The sequence below is a fragment of the Brachyistius frenatus genome, unplaced genomic scaffold (genome assembly GCF_029030835.1).
Source record: "Brachyistius frenatus isolate BFR_SWC_R1_liver_20210118 unplaced genomic scaffold, ASM2903083v1 Contig_13, whole genome shotgun sequence".
In the NCBI taxonomy this organism is placed as follows: domain Eukaryota; kingdom Metazoa; phylum Chordata; class Actinopteri; family Embiotocidae; genus Brachyistius; species Brachyistius frenatus.
In genome coordinates this window covers 1,663,174-1,676,743 of record NW_027210612.1, presented here as the reverse complement: position 1 = coordinate 1,676,743, position 13,570 = coordinate 1,663,174, and the positions used below count along the sequence as shown (strand labels likewise).

General features: G+C 46.5%; 1 protein-coding gene across 5 annotated transcripts in view; it reads right to left on the bottom strand.

The window, feature by feature from the left end:
- Window positions 1-9,870, bottom strand: part of zmiz1a (zinc finger, MIZ-type containing 1a) — a 99,683-nt gene extending 89,813 nt beyond the window's left edge. For all 5 annotated transcript variants that reach the window (XM_069692736.1, XM_069692741.1, XM_069692739.1 and 2 more), the window contains exon 1: window positions 9,705-9,870. The gene's annotated coding sequence lies outside the window, so the exon portion shown is untranslated. The remainder of the gene's footprint in view (window positions 1-9,704) is intronic.
- Window positions 9,871-13,570: the final 3,700 nt, after the last annotated feature.

Genomic DNA, 13,570 nt, shown 5'->3' with positions numbered 1-13,570 from the left:
GAGGCGAGAGGCGAGGAGGCTTTGCGGAATTCAGATACTGCATCTGAATCGCATACTGCAGATTTCTTCGGCAGGGCGAGATCTACTCATGTCATGTTTCCGTCAGTCGAAAACCGGTTGGGTCAGAAAGTGACACTACAAGTTTAGACATACCTGGAGCAGCTCCTCTCACCCCGACTGACCCTGGGGAGGAACAGCAGACCTCACATGCACTAAATCACCGTTAGTGCTCTTATAAACTTCTGCACGAGGCAGGAAAGCACGCGAGCCTCGTCTCTGAACCCGCAGTCGGAAAGGCTGACAAAACTAAAGAGTGTTCGTTCAGGCAACGCCACGCAAAACTCGACATATGACCTCCACACAGAGACTCTTCCACTCTACTTCCACTCTGAGGAGCAACACGAACACACACAAAAAAACAAAAAAAAAAGATGACGAGAAAAGAGAAGAAGGGAGCTAATTATAGCCTCACAGCAGGATGGCCAGAAACAAACTTGATTATCATCATCGTCAAGAAGGCACAAAGGAAACCTGCAGCCTCCCCTCTTCCACCACAATCCAATAGAGAGGCTTTTAGCCTTCGTAATGATTTAGAAAGTGACAAGTCAAACAGATTTACTGTGACAGCCTGAAAGGGACCAGCACGAACACTATTATTGCTCATGTGATCAGACCTCCTAGCCCTTCTCCTGTTCCCCTTTCCCCTTTCTCCTACCTCCTCCCCCTCGCTCTCTCTTTTGAGAGAGAGAGAGAGAGAGAGAGAGAGAGAGAGAGAGAGAGAGAGTCCCTCCACCCCACTGTTCCAGGGGACAGGGAAGAATGGGGCTGGCTCAATAGAGGCAGGCAACAAGCCTATTCAATTCCCCCCTCACTCAACACGAGCCCCCTTCAAACGAGAGGGAAAAGCTCTGCTTTGTGGAAGTTAGTTACTTAAAGCGACAGTCCGCCAGATAAGGATTTAGTCATGGAAAACTTGTGGCACGGAGTAAATGGAGATACCTTTGTACAATTGTAACACCATTACCCACAGTTTATCAGATTTAATGAGCCATGAATGTGAGGTGAAAGTTTCAGGAGAAGCTGACAACAGTTCTGCAGCAGCTTTGGCCATGAAACAATTACAAATACTTATTCATTTGCAAAAGAAATTCATTAAAAATTGAAAACGTTAGGCTTGCACTTTTTCACCTTCATATTAGGTGTTTTTTTTTTTTAAATAAAGAAAGTGCTCTTTCTGCTCCTGTGTTTTCCGTATCCTGTGTGCCCTGAGTGACAGGATCTACATTTGACTTTCATTTCCGCAGCTCTGAAACATGGGAGCACATTTCTGTACGAGTAACATTGCTCCCTCCAGGCCCTGAGAGGGTTTGCTGCTGCAGTCATCTTCTTTGCTCCCCCTCTCCTTTCTCTGGAAGGTGAAAAACACCTTGGCTGTTTTGGGAGCTTTGAAAACAGAGCTGCCCCTAAAAACCATCAGTGATGGCGGCAGAGAGGGATGTGTGCGGAGAATTCTCAAGGAGCAAGAGACCCTCAGGCTACTCAGATTCAGTTTCCCCCTTTCTGGCTTCCAAAAACAAAGGAATTCCAGAGAAAATCAGGGCAGGACCTCACCCCAAGCCACCTCTGCTGCTGCTGCTACCCCCACTTCCCTCTCTCTGGCTCTCCCACACACACACACACACACACACACACACACACACACACACACACACACACACACACACACACACACACACACACACACACATCTCTGCAAAGGTGATTTCATGCAACCATCAATGAGACGCCCTCCTCTCTTGTTGTACAATCATGTTGATTTGATATCCAGGGAGACATGGTTATAGAGACATGACAAGGAGACGTGGGAGGGGGACGGGGGCAACATACAGTTTGGCCCTACTTCATATTTCAGGGTCACGCGAGTCCGCTGTCGTTGTTGCCGCTGATGCGGACCATCGCTGACCAGCACAGACTTAGACATCAGCTTCCTCCTTTCGCCTCCCAACACGCCCCCCCCCACCCCCCCCCCACCCCCGCCTGAGCGAGACAAACGTGTGATGTCCTCACGTGTGCCTTCAACAATGTCAACACATGTCATTCAGCCTCTACTCAGTGGGGGAGGCACAGCAAAGGCAGCAGAGCGGCTGCGAAAGCAATATGGCTGAGATGTGCTGCTAATCCGGAGTAATGTTGGGATAGGAAGAGACACAGAGGAGCTCATAAACCGTTCCATCACTTCTTCATGCTTCTTCATGAAGAAGAATACTTGAAAACTGACTGAAGAAACGTGAACAAAGAAACTATTTTAGGATGTTTTCAAAAGGAGAGGCTAGAAAGTTACTTAGAAAGAATTTTTTTTTTTTTTTTTTTTTTTTTTTTAGTTACAACTAGTCTCTCCACAGAGTGTTGAAAGTATGAAAAATGACACGAGGTGAAGTTTATTTAGAATTAAAGGAAGAGTTAACAACCATGCTAGCAGCACTGTGAGCCAGTGCTTTGAGCTAAAAATCTATGATTGTCACAAATGAAACGCTGATATTAAAAAGGCATGACGGTTATACAGTGTTTACTAAACACAAAGTATACCAGAAGCTAATGCAAATGCTATTCTTTTTTTTCTTTTCTTTTTTTTTTCCATAATTCAAAGTATTGGACAAATAACATGTTTGACCTGATGGTGGCTCTACATGGAAGATCAGAGGATCACCAAAGTGATTATGTTTAATCCAGAGAGGGGGCGTTGAATGAGTTATAGCAAATTTTAAAGCAATCCATCAAACCGATACGGAGACATTTTATTGAAAAGCCGCAAATGTTAACGTCACGTAAAAGTCAATGGGTCACAAAAATCTACAGGATGTATCAGCTTGAAGCCACGAAGGTCTGCACACCATTTCCTGGCAAACCGTCCCGATCGTCGTTGAAATATTTTCAGTTTGGATTACAAGTGTTTCAACATGATTCAATAAAAAAATTTAGGAGGGAGTATTTTCTTAGCAGACTATCCCTCCTCTTGTGACGAAGACATTAAACTGCGTTTTTTTTTGTTGTTGTTGTTGTTTTTTTGTGAGAAACGGAGCATCAGATCCGCTTCTGATGAAACTCGCTGCCTCTCCCCTCGTGCCTTGTGTTCCCCAATCGTTTCTCATTAATTGTTCCCTCCTCCAAAATACATCCGGTAAAGGCTGCTGGCTGCACAAAGAACTGCAATACGCGACCATCCGTTTGTATCTCAAACGATGTCAAATTAAAAAGCCTTTTACTTTGAGCGCTCTTGTTTTGCGAATCGCAACCCAGCATCCTTAAAACGCGGGGACCCTCGCTGGTTTGTCAATAATGTTTGCCAGATAATTAAAGAGCCCTGGGAGACAATGATAAACATTGTTTAGAGGCTGATCCCTGGCAAGCGCCAAGCAGTGTATCATTGCTGTCTCCGGAATACACACGATTACCCTGGTCTCATTACCGATATGATAAACGACGGCTTCCACCGCGGCTTTGGTTTGCTGGGAGGACACACGACAGGGGTAGATGAGAAAAAAGAAAAGAAAAGAAGAAAAAAAAAAAAAAAAGAGTGGTGAAACACATTGCCCCTGTAATAGACCGCCGATAAACAAGAGTGATGGGTTATCTGCAGCGTGATTGCAGATAATGGCTGTGATCTTTGCAAAGTAAGGTCCGTAGCCAGCTATACTACTTTAAGCCGTACAAGTCGCTGCGATCGCCGTTTAATAATGTGGACTTTCGCATCCGGATTCTTTGCTTCTTTATTTGTTTCACTCCTCGTCGCCCCCCCCCGCTACCCTCTTCATCCCCCTCCCTGTGAAGTTAATGCCGTAGCTCGGCCGCGGCCCACCGGCCCGTCTCTTTTTACAGTTGGTGTATCCACACGGAGGTTTAAAATATGCCCCTTTATCTGAGCCGCCCAGGCGGGGAGAATGAAAGGGATGTCAGTCCTCAGAACCCTGGGAAAGCGCCCGGCTCAACCGCCGGTGTCAAAGCCGAGGGGAGGGCACCGAGCGGGCGAACACGCTGCTCACAGCAACAAGACTTTTTCTGCCACCGAGCAATGTCAAAATGTGGGCAGAACACAATCTCAGCTGGGGCAGCGGAGCTCGCAATTATGCGCCGGCGCGATTTGGAGGGCCGGCGCGATAACGACGACAGCAACGGGCATCCTCAACAGACCGAAAGCACAACTGGATAAACAACATCAAGTTTACAGCCTTCCGCCGGCCTTAAAACTGAACTACCTTTTATTATTGTTTGCAACAAAAAAAAAATCCCCCCCCCCCCCGTTCGACGCAGACCAGATTTCATCCTTCGCACTCTTTTGCAATGTATAGGCATCGGCATTATGTGCGAGCAGATATTGCATGACTCCCTCTCCCCCTCATAACTGATGTCTCAGGCGAAGAATAAATGCTGTCCCTATGCATTAGTAAATCCTTGTTAATTTACTTTGTCAGAAAACAAGGAAGTATGTATCCCCCCGGAGGCCATGTTGGGAGACAATTCGACCGCCTTCATAGAATCTCTGCCATCGCTCTGCATCTCCCACGCAACCTCCACCAGAAAATCAGCATCAGCATGCACTCGGAGAGACAACAGTGCCGACTAGACAAGAGACTGTTTATAGCACAAATGATATTATAAACACAGCATGCGGTGTGTTATCTTTAGAAAATGATTCATTATAGCCTATAAGCTAGAAAGATTTGCAACACGCTGCGTGGCGGGGTAACTAAAAGTCTGTCTGAAATTAATCCTCATCATGTGGAAGCCTCTTCGAAATGCGCTGCTGTTTGCATGAGAACATAACGGGTTATTGACTCGACCCAGCAGGCGCAGCACTTTGCTGGACTGGTTAGTCTAATACCTGGCATGAACTCAAGTGCAGGGCAAGCTGCACCAGAGAGAGAGAGAGAGAGAGAGAGAGACAGAGAGAGAGAGAGAGAGAGAGAGAGAGAGAGAGCAGCACAGTCCTGAGAGGCTGTCTGGCAAATGAACCCATGTGGGACACCTTGTAAGGTGTGAAGACCTCTCGGAGGAGGCTGCAGTCCGCTGCTGGCTTGCAGGCATGCTTCAGTATCGGGAGACACAAGGCAAACACAGCAGATCAGTGCTGAAACCGTAAACCCACTGACCCAGCATGAAGAGGGAGAGGGGACTAATTAGTGACTGTACTTACAACTCAAAGGAGGAGGCAGAGAGAGACGAGAAGAAAGGAGGGAAAGGAGGGGGAGGGGGGGACACACACCAAACACACACACACACACACACACACACACACAGAGCACACAGTTGGAGGATGAGGACAATGAGTTTGTTTAGCTTAAACAGGATTTACAAGCCAAACAGACACACGCCAACACCACTCACTCAGACACATACTATCTCTTCTCCTCTCTATCACTACCCCTTTCTCTCTCTCTCACCACCACCACCACCACCACCAGACACAAACTGCAGCTGAGACAGGCTCTGTGAGGATTTCATCAGCAGGAAAAGAAAAAGGAAAAAAAAAAAAAAAAGTGAGGGTAATTGCTCGCGATGGTGAGAAGTCTTGAGTGCAGGCGGCAGCGGTGGGCGAGTGGACGGATGGAGGGAACATTTTGTTCCTCCTGTGCGGGCTCCGGCTCTCATATTGTTCCCTGCGAGGCCGGGTGTCATTTATGATTCAAGCCCTCCCCCCCCACGGTCTCTCCCGACGGATGGGAACAGGACACGGCCATTGTGACGTCCCCCACTCTCGTTTCTTCAAAGAACATTGAATCAAACATGCATGAGACGGTGACGGGGGTGGGGGGGGGGGGGGGACGGACGGGACGGGACGGGCGACTCTCCTCCTCACTCTCTCCGTCGGCCGAAGAAGCACTTAAGAGGGGCCGCGTCTCCCTGATGTTGGCACAGCTCAAGGTTGAAGTGGCGGCTTCGCAGAAACACCGGTTGAGTTGGTGTTTTGTCCCGATTAAACGGATATCTGTCGACACAACGCCACGATTGACAGGCAACGCACAGAGGCGGCACGTTCATTTCGAAGGCGAAATCCCACCACGTCGATGTGATGTGCGTTTGAAAGGGCCAGAGAACTTGACTGAAAGTTTGTGAGAAGTGGTACATTAGAAGTCTTGCTGTGCAAATAGCGGCACCGCCCTGTTTCACACCTGTGAACAGCTACTGTCCACAACAATGGCCCCCTCCCCCTCTCCCCCCCTCCCCCGCTTGAGGTTAAATGCCTTGCTCAAGGACTCCGCATTATTCACAGTGACTCTCCAGCCCTTCTCGGCCACCTCCGGAGTTTAAGCCAGCTGTGTTTTAGCCACAAGCCAACCCACAGAGCAAGGTTTGCAGCTTAGAGGACAGCGGTGACTGCCATGTGGAACTGAGGTTTCTCTTATCCGGCGCCTCTGGTTGGTCCACTCTTGGCGTGTCCTGCAGCAGAACTGATGTCATCGCAGTCAGTCAGTCAGCAGGGATGAGTTGCATCCAAAGAGTGCCTCATTTTCTCTTGAGTTAGTAACACTGCAATTACCTGGTTTTAACTCGAAGAGAGCTTAACTACAGACTTACGGGTAGAGTTACAATAACATTTAGGAAGTACTTAAAGGTCAGACACGGGGGCACGACATCAGCTGAAACTGAACAATCGAGGTTTTAAACTCCCTCTTAAGCCCTTATTCTCAAAATGGGTCTTTAAAAGTGCTCGTACGCGACGCAATTTTTTCCCTTATTAACAGACCAAAATAGTCGCATTGAAAACAAAGGCTCGGCTTAGATGAAAAGTGCTGCCAAGTTTGAACCACATTCGAGACAGAGAGGCAGAAACAAAGGCTGACTTCTGCTCTGGACGCGAGTGGGTGTGGGCTTTTTTTTGGGCCGCCGGCGAGACACCGGACTACGAGAATCCGCGTCAAGCGAACAACGCGGCGAGTATTTCACAGCGCTCCTCGAAACAACAGCTAGATGAAATGTCAGGCTGTCAAAACATTGATTAGCGTTCGCCAGGTTTTGGAGCACTCAGCGGGGCTGCAGCTGTGCCGGCGCGCCGCAAACAGCAGCAAAGACGGTGCAACTTGGTAAATTGCTGAGTAACAAAAAGTTAATTACTCAGACACAAGTAATTAAGTGCCCCCCCCTTCCTGTACGTCCTTCTAAATCAGCATTACCTCACTGCTCCACAGAGGGGTCCGAGACAGGGAGGAAGGTGCACTCACTACTTCTTTCTGCCTGAGATACTGAAGAATGGCTTGCAGGTGTTTGAAACTGACACTTGAATATAAGTTGTTGCAGCCTGGTCCAATAAAAAAAAAAAGTGATACTACAGAGACGTTGTTAAAAGTTATGAGGAAAAAAAAAAAGTTGTTGTTTTCTAAATGATACAAATGTACAGCTATATTGGCTGATACTGTGTCTACAAGGCAGTAATCTCCACATTCTGTCTCCTTGTTTGGTTTGGGGGAACAAACATACTGTTGGACACAAAACATACATCTCCTTCCTCGTGTTTATCTGCAACTTGTAGCGCTGCCAGTTCATGTGTTGTCTTTTTCGTCGCTATTAAAAGATTTCACTATTTTCCCACTGCGTTTCCAGCCCGAGCTCCTACGCGATCTGATACGAAGGGCCAAACAATCCAGTCTCCGTGAGCATGCTCGCGTTCGCGCCCAGCCGCCGCTTAAAAAAAAAAAAAAAAAAAAAACAAGGCTTTGAAAACACCCAAATTTGATTTCAAAGTGAGTCTACTGGAGCCTTTAGCCTGTTTAGTGAATCAGACACTCTTCTGTCTTGTCTAGCAGCCTGGCTGGCTGGTTGCAGAGAGGCCCCAGGAGGGACAACAGAAGGAAAGAAACCACACACACACACACACACACACACACACACACACACACACACACACACACACACACACACACACACACACACACACACACACACACACACACTTCCAAGTTTCAAACAGTTGCAGATGGCTTTAATTCCTTGCCCTCTTTCTTTCACAATTCATCAGGTAGCTTACTCTGAATGAATTTGCCTCCTTTTCATGCTTTGCTGAGATGACTTAATGCTGCTCCGGTTTGTCGGGAAGGGGGGAAAAAAATAAATAAATAAACAAGCACTAATTAATGTGGCTGACAAGTGTTGCTGCTGAAACAATTTCATTACATCACCAATTTAAATTACCGAGGAAGGAGACACTGGAGGGTGCACCCACCCAAAATCTGTTTACACGCTTTCTAACACCAACACACAGGGAGTGGACGCAAAACCACGAACACCTGCAATCCGGTGCAATATTCCTGCAATGAACGCAGGCTGTTTAACGTGTTGCAATGTAAAATTTTAGTCATAGTTGTCAGATCTCTGAGGAAATGAGGGGGGAGGCTTTCTGGTGTTTGATAACTACAATAAAGGATGTTGACGATCAGCTCCCTTCAACTTTAGATCCTTACTAACAAGGGGGGGGAAAGGCTCTTTTTCACCCCTTCTCAAAGTTCAGCTGTCCTGTAGCAGGGTGCAGTCTCCACCTCCACCTCCTCCTCCTGCAGCCATGAGCCCCCCCCCCCCCCCCTCTCCCTCTTCTGCGCTCTGCCCATGCTGGCCTCACATCCAGACGGGAGGAATTTAACGGGGAGGGTCCGCCAGACTTAAGGCAAGAGAGCTGCGCTGAGTCGAAGCCGCTCATCCACACTCCGCTGCAGACATGCTCAGGAAACACGGCACTGCTGCTGGCTTCTGTCAAGGATCCAGATAGTTAGATACTCTCATAGCTTCCCTGAAACATCAAAAGCTGGGTGCGCACTGCATGGTTTCGGTGCAGGTAAATTAAAAGAACAGAGTGGACACTGTCATCGGAATAGGAACAGTACATTAAACAGGGCCAATATCGTGGAAGTAAACTATTTCTCAGTTTACGAGGCAGACGAGGGGGGGGGGCCCCCGGGGGGGGGGGTCCCAAAGACCTCACGCTGGGAGGCTCCGATCTTTGAACGAGCCTTGTAAACACAATCAGCGTTATCAGCGAAGGTGGGAAATAGCACTGCGGCTGCATTACACGTGTTTTGTTTAACGGAACACAGCAGAGCAGCACACGGACACGCCGGCTAATTGCATTACAACAGGTACCCGATAACAGCCTCGGAGGGAGCCGACGAGCCCAGACACACCGCTGACTGGTAGCTTAAGTGACACGCATTCTCCCGTTTAGCATCAACCGGGCTTATCAGCTGATCGGTCCGAGACACCCGCGAACCTCCAACCGCCGAGCCAACATTCCCGGTCTCGGCGTCCGCACAAAACAAAAACGCGCGCACCTTTCTTCCAACATAACCCTTGCAAGACGCACCGACTCCGGCTATTTCGCTCCGGCGCTACGCGTCTACACAAGGTGTGCGGCGCACAGTCTGGCTTATTTACGCCGCGTAAACGCGCTCCGTTACGGCTCACGCAGCCGGAATCTGCCCCCCCCCCCACCACCCCCACCCCCTCCGTGACACGAGTTCATCAGCGGCTGTTAAAGGTTTCTAGGAGGTCACCCTATTGTTAGCAGGTAGTGCCCGTCCAGCGGGAGGCAAACCCCCATCTTGAGCAACCCCACACACGCGCGCGCACACACACACACTCATACCAGTCAAACCCCCGCTTTGCAACAACAACAAACAAAAACAAAAACAACAAAAAAAATAACCAGCCGCGAAACTTACTTTCTGCTCGGACCTCAGTGGCGAAGCCGCGTAATTGTTTGTCCCAGACCTCGTGTTTGCGGTGCTTTTCCCCCTCCTCTTTCGCTCTCCTCACTTCACAAAAGACGACGTGAGGTTCTCCGAAGACGGTGTGACTGAGTGACTGAATCAACTACCGTAGAGCACGGCAAGTTGAAGTGTCAGATTACACTGGCTATTCAGTTACCAGAGAGCCGTGCTCGGCGGTCGGCGTAAAAACGTGGACTAGATCTCCGCGGAAGGACACCCGAGCGCGTAAGAGGTGTAGTCAATATAGAGGCTTGACAGCGGAGCGGAGTGCCCACCTCGCAGCTCCAGCTGTTGTCTGCTTCTGTTCATTACAGCGGTGCTTGCCTCAGTCGTCAGACCAGCACTTCTTCATTCAACTGCCGTTTCTTTTATTGGAGTTTTGCTGGGTTCGTAACAATCGGTTTTGAATACACATTAACTGCAGCAGCCTATTTCCTAACGTTATTAAACTGAGACTTAAGATTTAGACTTGGGCTTGATTGGGGGGAAATGTTGTTGGTGTTGTTGTTGCAGCAGCAAAGAAGCACGAAAAAAAAAAAAAAAAAAGATGCACACAATTAGACCAAAATTTACAAATACGCATACGTAGAATAAGAGAGAGAGAAAATATATATTATTTTTGAGAAAAATAAGAGCGATGAATAAATAAATACACACGCACAAACTATATGTACAAAAAACAAATAAAATACAATAAATACATAGGGCTTGGGGTGAGTGGAAAAGTGTCAGGTTCTATGAATTAGCAGTAGTAGTAGTATTAACGCAATCATATGTAATGTTACTATTTTAACATGTGGTGCAAAACGTTTCAATATCATGTGCAATATTACTTCTCATATTTATATAGGCCAATGCCTTTTTTTAATATATTGTTTAATGTTGCTTTTTCAATACCATGTGTAATATTACTTTTTCATTACTATTATTATTATAAGTTTACAATGTTACTTTTTTAACACAATGTGCAATATTACTTTTCAAATTAATGTTTTATCTTACTTAATCAATATCGTGTGTAATGTTACTTTTCAAATTCATATTTTCTATAAGTTTTTCAATACCGTGTTTAATGTTACTTTTTCAATATCATTTGTAATATTAACTTTCAATACCCTGCTTAATCCTACTTTTTTTTTAAATCATGTTTAATGGTACATTTTCATTATAATGTGTATTAGCCATTTTTCATCGTCAATATTACGTTTTCATTGTGACTTTCCACGCAACTTTTTCAACACCATGTGTAATAATACTATTCAGTAGATATAATTGCCAATATTACTTTTCAGTATCGCCTAAAATATTACCTTTCTATTTAATTGTATTTATTTTATTAGTTAACACAACATTTATTTATCATCATTCCATCAGCCACTGGTGTAAATTGATTATTCCTTAAAATTGTTCCTTCTAGCGCACTGTATCACTGTTGTGTGTTGTTGTTGTTGTTGTTGTTGTTGTTGTTGTTGTTGTTTTTAGCAATCTCTGGCACAATAATTCACAAAGTTCGGTCAGTTTAGCATTTAGTGTATTATTGTACCGGCGGTGGTACAAACACGACAGTCGCCTGAATGTTGGTTGCAGTAAGCTGTAAGATAAAACGATTAAAAAAAAAAAGTCACATTTTCTTGCCCCTGGACGTGTTTTCCATTTCTTCTACAACTTCCTCTGTACGAGTGGGTGAACCTCTGCGCTCCGCTCCAGCAGCTGTGAAGGCAGGGATCCGTGTTTTGCGGATGGTCGGTCTCCGGTGGAAGCCACGGAATAACAAAGACGTGTTTGAGAGCAGCGGCAGGCTGGGCTGAGCGGTGACGTCAAGGAACAATGTCTCTCCTCCCGACACGCACGCACGCACGCACGCACGGCACACACAAGCTCTTCCCTCTCTTCCTCGTCAGGCAAGGCTGAACAGCCCAGAGGGAGGGCCGCTCAACTCGCAGTGCATCAGATAGAATCACTCACTCCTCATGCTGTGCCTGCACACAGGATTTCTTCACTTGTTTTTTGTTTTTTTTGTTGTTGTTGGGTTTTTTTTTTTTTTTTCGAGAAAATAAAAAAGAACAACAGCAAACAAACCATCGTGAAAAAAAAAAAAAAAAAAAAACCCTCAGCAAAAGTAGACCTGGCTGTTTAAGCACTCTATTTCCTGTGGCTGATGAATTTAGATAATCAATAAAGGTGATTAGATTTGATCTGCTGAGAGTCAAATCACAATTTCCCTTCAAACAATGCCATCAGTTCAGGGGTCAAATTCCTGTCGGCAGCCGGCTGGCCGGTGCTCCTTTCCTCTTTGAAGGGAAGGAAGGGGCTTCCATCCTTTTAGCTTCCTGCCTGCAGAGCTCTTGACACTGATGCAGTACAGGCCTGAACAGGGTATCAGCGATGAGGAGTTGGAGTAGAAGGGGGGGTGTCCATATCACACACTGTGTCTCAAGGACACCCCGGCCCTCTGGTCAAAGCTGGTATCCACACTGATGAGGACAAATGTGGCCAGTGACATCACCAGCTCTGGCAGTCACTCTTTTTTTTTTTATTATTATTTCGGGGGGCCTGTTTCTTAGATGGAGAATGGGTGAGCTGTCAATGTCACTGTGCTGTAGCTGCGAGCTTTTTTCCTCTTCCTCTGGAAATGGCCCATTGAGATGACCCATGTCTTTGTTCAGGCAATGACTCTGTCATCAATGTTTTTCACCTGTCATGTTGCAACAGTGACATTGATGTCGACACTGTGATTCACATCAAACAAATCCCATGAACGTGCAGTGTTTATTCCTTAAAATCCTCACATCTTGTTGTCAGACAGCTTGAGCCTTTTTTCAATCTAATAGGAGACCAATGTAGGTTTCTTTATTACTGTTCCTCTACAACAGACCGGCAACTGACAGATCTATTGTTGGTGGTTGCCAGTTAGCTTTCAGTCTGATCATAATATTGTCTGTTCTGGACCATCCATCAAATTTTTGTTGAATACCAACTCATGGCGACATGGTTTGTTATGGGTGTCAGGGGGCCTGCAGCTGGTCGGGTCACTCTGCAGTGGCACTCGGCAGTTCAAAGAGTGGCTTGTTGTCAGAAGTCCGTGCTTTCATAGCAAGGCGTGTGCCTCAGCCTCTCCAAAATAATATGGCCAGATGGCTGCCAATAAGATGGATGGAGTATAGGTGGGGTGACTTCAGCTTGACTAGACTCTGTGTATAATTTCAAATGCACAGTATTTCAAAGGCTGAGTAACTGCATCAAAGGAGAACAAAGAGAACGCTCAGCGAAGCATGCTCCGACGAGGTTAATACATATTGCATTGTGTCGGAGTGTATCAAATTAACATATGAAAACTGTTTAGACCCTAAAACATTAGCGCCGATCACAGGGCCAGATTCGGCTCCCCGACTCGTGTTCAAACACGAAACGATGTACATTTCTCTCGGCCACCTTTCTGCTGGTGACAGGGCTTCTCCCTGTAGAGGCAGCAGGGGGAGTGATGGATGCTGCTGGGGCTTCATGTAGCTACATGATGGAGGGAGAGTTTCAGTTGTGCTGACATCAGCTCTCCCATTCACACTGAGGTGTGATGGTGGTTTACAGTGCCACCCTGCTGTCGCCACCATTAGGCTCCTGCTGTTGAAAACACCACACTGAAATACTAAGAAACAAGTCCTATCATCAGGAGAGCAGAGTGACTGAATGACTGTTGCATCTTTCAAAAACAATATTTTCCAATGGCGCTCCCTAAACAGGTCTTTATAAAAATGTTGCATTTAAGTTTTGGTAATTAAATTATTTATTCTACTAATGATAATATTAATTCTACTATTGAC